Raw genomic sequence first — 6,000 nt, 5'->3', positions numbered from 1 at the left:
CTCCCCCCTCCCCCCCCCAGACGCAGGCCCCAAAGGTGTACAAACAGCGCACAACCACCTCCCCCCAAAAGGCAGGCCCCAACCCCCTCCAGATGCAATCCCGAAAGGTGTACAACCAGCTCCAAACTCCCTCCCCCAAAACGCAGGCCCCAAGCCCCCCCAGACACAGGCCCCAAAGGTGTACAAGAAACTCCCTCCCCACCCTCCCTCCCCAGAGGCAGGCCCCAAAGGTGTACAACCAGCACCCAACCCCCCCCAGATGCAAGCCCCAAAGGTGCACAAGGCAGCTCCAAACCTCCCCCCCAACCCAGGCGTCCAGTGCACGAGCAGCTCCCAACCCCCCCCAAACGCAGGCTCCTATACTGTACAACCAGCTCTGAACCCCCCCACTCCCCAGACGCAGGCACCAAGCCCCCACAGAGGCAGGCCCCAAGGGTGTGCAAGCAGCTCTCAACCCCCCCCCCGAGGCAAGCCCCAAAGCCCCATAGAGGGAAGCCCCTAGCGTGTACAAGCAACTCACAACCCCTCCCAGCTGCAGACCCCAAAGCTGTACAAGCAGCTACAAACCCTGCCCAAGGCAGGACCCTCCAGTGTACAAGCAGCTCCCAACCCCCCCAAGACGCAAGTCCCAAAGGTGTACAAGCAGCTCCCAACCCACTCCAGATGCAAGTCAAAAAGGTGTACAAGCAGCTCCCAACCCCCCCAGATACAGATCCCTACATTGTAGGAGCAGCTTCCAACCCCCCCAGATGCAGGCCCTGACCCCCCCCCAAAAACACAGTCCCCAGAGGTGTACAAGCAGCTCCACACACCCCCAAGACACAGGCCCCAAAAGCCTAAATATATGCCAAGAAAGTACTAATGCAGGTGCCAAACGCTACAGACAGGCCCAAAAGCACAGGCACACGCCCCAGATGCTCGAGGCCGAGACGTAACTTGGCTTTCTGAATTACTGGAAAGCGGCTTTCCTTCTCAGCGAGGTGTGCGCAGGCTAGACAGGATGGGGCTTCAGGCACCTCTTCACCTGTGGAAACACACTGCCGTCAGGCACTGCCATGCCAGACAAGCTTTTTCTGTTAAAACACCCTTCTCAGATGCCCTGCGGCATTCAAGTGACCTGCTTTGCTCCGATTCTAAAGACTAGTGTCACAGCCCACCTTGCCTGTGGCACCTGACCAACAGAAGAGAAAGCAACCATACCGTTTGGAAACCGTCACTGCACGTGCCGCTCCTGGATGCTCTGTAACCTCTTCTCAAATCCTCAGCCACTTCTGTGTAGAGCCTGCCATGACACCTGCAAAGCAAGATGGATACCCTTCGCAGTCACCTTGCGCAACTTGGCCATTCTGCTCCAACCCCACTCACGACCAGCCTGCCCTTCTCGTGCTGCTCTTCAGAGTGCAGCTTGGCCCCTCTGAGTCTGTGCAGGGCACCTGCGAAAGAAAAAGAAAAGCATAGGCCGTGGCAGCATCCAAAGCCGCAGCACAGCTAGGACAGGTACTCTCACCTGCTCCCTTACTCTGCCCCCTCACCTGCCCTCGAGGCAGATGCTTCCATCTGCTCTCTTAAGCCAGCTACAACACCTCTGGAATATAAATAGGACTTTAACTGTATTTTTTGTAGTTAAGTAACTGCAGTGACAACCGCACCCCTAAAATAACTGCTACATCTGTTCATCACTCACCTCGCCAAAACCAGCTCTGGTCGTGAAGTCCCAGGTTGTATGCTGTGTTTCAGCTTTAACAAATGAAAACAGTCAGAAGGTAATCATTCAGATGCCAGCATTAGCACCCATCCCTCAACAACACAAGGGACCCCATGGCTAATTTTATCATTTCAAAACAGCAGCCCCCTTGCCTCAGCACCTGGAAAGTAGATCAAGCCAGTCACCGGGTTGCCTACCGAGTCCTTGACAGTTCCAAAAGGAGCTCTTTCCTGTGACCAGTTCCTCCTAAGGTTTACCCCTCTACTGGGGAGGGGAAAGAAATACAAACAAAAAATCAAAACCCCACATCTGTGAGCTTTCAAGATTCAATGACAGACCTCTCCTCTAGCACTACTCAAGCACTATGCAAACAGCTGCTCGCAAGCAGCTCAGGTCTCCCCCTCCACATTTGCCAAACACCACGGAGATGACTCTGTGCCAGCTGCCCTTCAGTACGTGCCCAGAGGCAGACCAGATGTCTTTGCCAAAACAGTCCGGACAATGTATTAGTACACCGATGGACCGCCACGGTAGCTACCATCACTAACTGCCAGGCAGGACAGCTCCAGGCCAAACACACACACACAGGCACGCTACAAACATTACGAACAAAACACAGAACACAAGGCGCAAAAAAAAAAAAAAAAAAAAAAGGACTCCCAGAGGGAAGCCCTACAGCGACAGCTAGTCAGAACAGGTGCTCTGCAGCAGACCCAAGGAGAGACTCAAATGTCACGACCTGCGACTGGAAGCAACTGCCAGAACTGGGATGATGGAGGCATACAAAGCCTGCCTTTAAGACAAGAGACCAGAAGGATGGGGAGTGCAAACCCCGGAAGAAAAATGCTTCGGAAATGAACTCCCAAGACAGAGCTCCTGATGAAGCCCACATGACTTCCGCAACAGCGAGGATGGAAACAGATGCCATCTGAAACCGAGTATGATGCACAAGACCTGAAACACATCTGCGCTTTAAGCTGCGACTGCCAGTCAAGAAGTGCTCAGATCAGCCCTACGATGATGAAACAAGCATTTAGGACCTTTGGTGTGGCTACCGAGTTGCCCATCTAATCTGTCCAGTGGAAAAAGGCAATGAGGATATCAAGACCTGAGGAGCGCGTAACATATGATCATCACATCAGGAAACATTTGATACAAAAAGTTACACGCATAGAAGAAATGATCTCTTTAGGCTCCCGCTGCAAGACAAGAAATGCTCGGTTTCCGATTGAGCATCAGCGTTATTCCAGTGAGGTCAAGTGTTCAGCACCCTCAGGATGGCTTCCCCAGGGCCTGCCAAGCACCAAGAGCAACAGCACAGCACAGACAACACAGAACACAGACACCAAGCTGGAACTGCCCTGCCTGGCACGTGCTCAAGCCTTACCTGACAGAATCCCACGCCCCCACACACACTGTCTGACCGTGATCAACCCTAAAAGGCCCCATCCACTGCAATGACTTAAAAGCACAGACCCTCGCCCTATGTGTGCATTCAAAACCCGAAAGCAAACATAGCACTTGCCCCACAACTTACCTTGGGAATGATGGGAGGCGGGTTCCATCCTCATCAAGGAACACAAAGGCCAGCCAGGATATTGCTTCCGGCATGAGGCTCCTCTTCACCTGTAGAAATAAAGCGCCATCAGGCACTGGCACACCAGCCAAACTTCTTCCAGTGAAACACCCACCTCAAAAACAAAACAGTAGTCCACTGACCTGCTCTGCTACTGAAGTCAGATAGACCAACTCGAGACAACTGCCCGCCTTCCCCTGCCAACCACCCCCAAACACACAGTATTTGCCCCTGGACTTAAATCTCAAGGGTCAGAATCCATCCTCAAGGTGGACCACAGAGGCCAACTAGGATGTTCCCAGTATCTTCTTTGTCCCCGGAAAAGAGGAGTCACCAAGAGGTGGGACCAATAGACTACCAAACCAAAACCAATGCCCTTTTTCCAACTGTACTCCACTCACCTTCCCGATCCAGGCTTAGCGCTTCCATTTACGGTGCTGAGCCAAGGTCACGTAACTTAGACCAAGGAGAAAGAACAAACAAAAATGACAATCCACGAAACAGTCTATACCCACTCCTCTTCTTTCCTCCCCTACCCCAACAGCCAGGAAGCCCCAGACCCACGTTCCCCAACCCAGTACCACCGCTTCGCTCACCTAACATCCCAAGGAGATGCATCACGCTCCCAGCTCCTCTTGCGCTCCGAGCATCTCCAGCATTTCAGGAACTGGAACCGCTGACGCCTGGCACGCCTCAGGAACGTGGCAGGAGATGTACTCTGCTGTCGCAAGGTGCTTCCAAAGCCTGCCAACAGGCAAAGCAGACTAACACAATCCACTGACCAACTCAGGGCCCACACTGCTGTCTACTCACCCTCATGCCTCATTCAAGTGTTTGTGCCCATGCCCTGGGCTACAAGAAACAAAAAGAGAAGGTCATATCCGTGATGGACACGCAAACAGTACAGCTCCTTGCAGAGGACTCAAACAGAGACGAGAGCCAGAAAAAAAAAAAAAACACACCTTCGGGTCCACAAATGCCAAAAGGCCATGAATGCACAGCAGCCCCAACAGGGGTAATCACAGACTTATCCTTTACAGATGAGAACGGTGACCCTGCTCAGTCTCTCCATAATACTGCACTTATGCGGTCAAGCCCCTTGTGATGCATACTGAAGCTCCTTGTGAAGCCTCTGGACATTTATGCAAATGGCTTGATATACCTAGAGATTAAAAGATAACTCAAAAAAAAGGAACCGTACCCCACCATTTCTTAAAAACGAGTTAGCCAGCAACACCTCCTAAGCACACCTCTATTACGTGAATTCTAAGCACTTAAAATCTAGAAGGCTGCAAGGTCTAAAGACTCTACAGCCACCCAAACCGCAGGCAAAAGCTCCAAAAATATAACAAACTGTCCCTAACCCTGAGAAAGATTACCCCTTACACGCCTACTGCTGCTGTTTTCAGATACATGCTTACACAGGGAGCTTCGATGATACTTATCTCCTAAACCCTGCTCCATCAATTTGCCACTAAGGTTATAACTTTGATAATATTTGCCTTAATTCTGCAAAAATCATAAGTGACCCAGAACCACAAAGCAAACACACAAAGTAAGATTGCCATCCTATCCGTAAACATGCTATAACAATTACTCACCTGAAGAAGAGCTGCATGCAATACAGGCACCTATTACTAGATTGGTTTGCTCTAACAGATCCTACTAGTTGTTACCTCACAAAGATGGGCGTACCGGTCTCTACTTGGAAACACATCAGTCCATAGACTCTGACCTACCTAAAGACCCCTGCAAATGACTGAAGGAAAAACAAAGCACTTACCCCAAAGTGCAGCCCAGGCAGAATGAGCTCTCTGATGGGATGCCTGTGACTCAATGACCACTAGGCCCTGCCTGGAACCCAAAGCCAATCACCTGGGAAAGGGGAGGGACAAAGCACAAGAAAGTAGAAAGAGAATTAGCAGCAGCTGTGGTTTATTTTTGCTTCAGCTTTGAATATTGAAAGCTTTTCTCCTCTACAACACCTGTCTCAGGAACCAAACAGCATTCAAGTGACCTGCATTGCTCCTATTCTAAAGCCTATCACAGCCCACCTTGCCTGTGGCACCTGATAAACAGAAGAGAAGGCAACCACAGCAGCAAAAGCCACGGCACCCTCAGGACAGTTACTCTCATCCCGTCCTTTACCTCAGCCGCTTACCTACCCCACATGGCAGATGCTTCCACCCGTTCTCTGAAGCCACCTATAGCACCTCTAAAACAGAAACTGGAATTTTACTCTATTTGATGTAGTAAAGTAAGTGCAGCAACAACCGCACCCCAAAAATAACAGCTACCTCTGTTCATCACTCACCAGAGTCACTCCAGAGGTAGCTCGGGTCGTGACGTCCTGTACTGCACACTGCGTTTCAGCCTGAACAAAGGAAAACACAGTCAGAAGACAAACATTCAGCTGACAGCATTAGCACCCATCCCTCAACAACATAAGTGACCCCATATTTAATGTTTTCGTTTCAAAACAGCAGTCCACTTGCCTCTGTACCTGGAAGTTAGATCCAAGCTCGAAAGGAACGGCCACCATCACCCATGCCACCTGGGAACACAGAAGGACAAAATGACCACTGTGCTTGCAAGCCACCACCTGCCACACTGCTCCTCTGTCCCAGCCAGCCTCACCTCAGACCCTCAGAGGGAAACACCTGAATGTCTTCCCCTGTGGTAGTTTTACTGGGGTGGGCAACCAAGCTCCACCACAATC

At 51.1% G+C, this 6,000-nt stretch overlaps 2 long non-coding RNA genes across 3 annotated transcripts; both read right to left on the bottom strand.

Moving 5' to 3' along the window:
• Nucleotides 1-470: 470 nt before the first annotated feature.
• On the bottom strand, nucleotides 471-3,227 carry LOC310885269. 2 transcript variants are annotated; one of them, XR_014574661.1, is made up of 3 exons: nucleotides 1,533-3,227; nucleotides 1,201-1,433; nucleotides 471-1,024 (listed from the first exon to the last, which is right to left on the bottom strand). It is a non-coding gene; the product is annotated as an uncharacterized lncRNA (long non-coding RNA). The 2 variants fall into 2 exon arrangements; XR_014574662.1 differs by having other exon boundaries at nucleotides 1,685-3,227.
• Nucleotides 3,228-3,240: 13 nt separating this feature from the next.
• Nucleotides 3,241-5,465, bottom strand: LOC310885270. Its single transcript, XR_014574663.1, has 6 exons — nucleotides 5,443-5,465; nucleotides 5,065-5,156; nucleotides 4,095-4,443; nucleotides 3,878-4,025; nucleotides 3,683-3,737; nucleotides 3,241-3,331 (listed from the first exon to the last, which is right to left on the bottom strand). It is a non-coding gene; the product is annotated as an uncharacterized lncRNA (long non-coding RNA).
• Between the last annotated feature and the right edge of the window lie 535 nt (nucleotides 5,466-6,000).

This window comes from Anser anser (genome assembly GCF_964211835.1).
Source record: "Anser anser genome assembly, chromosome: 22".
Lineage (NCBI taxonomy): Eukaryota > Metazoa > Chordata > Aves > Anseriformes > Anatidae > Anser > Anser anser.
The sequence above is the reverse complement of the archived record's forward strand: the minus strand, read 5'-3'. Positions and strand labels throughout refer to the sequence as shown.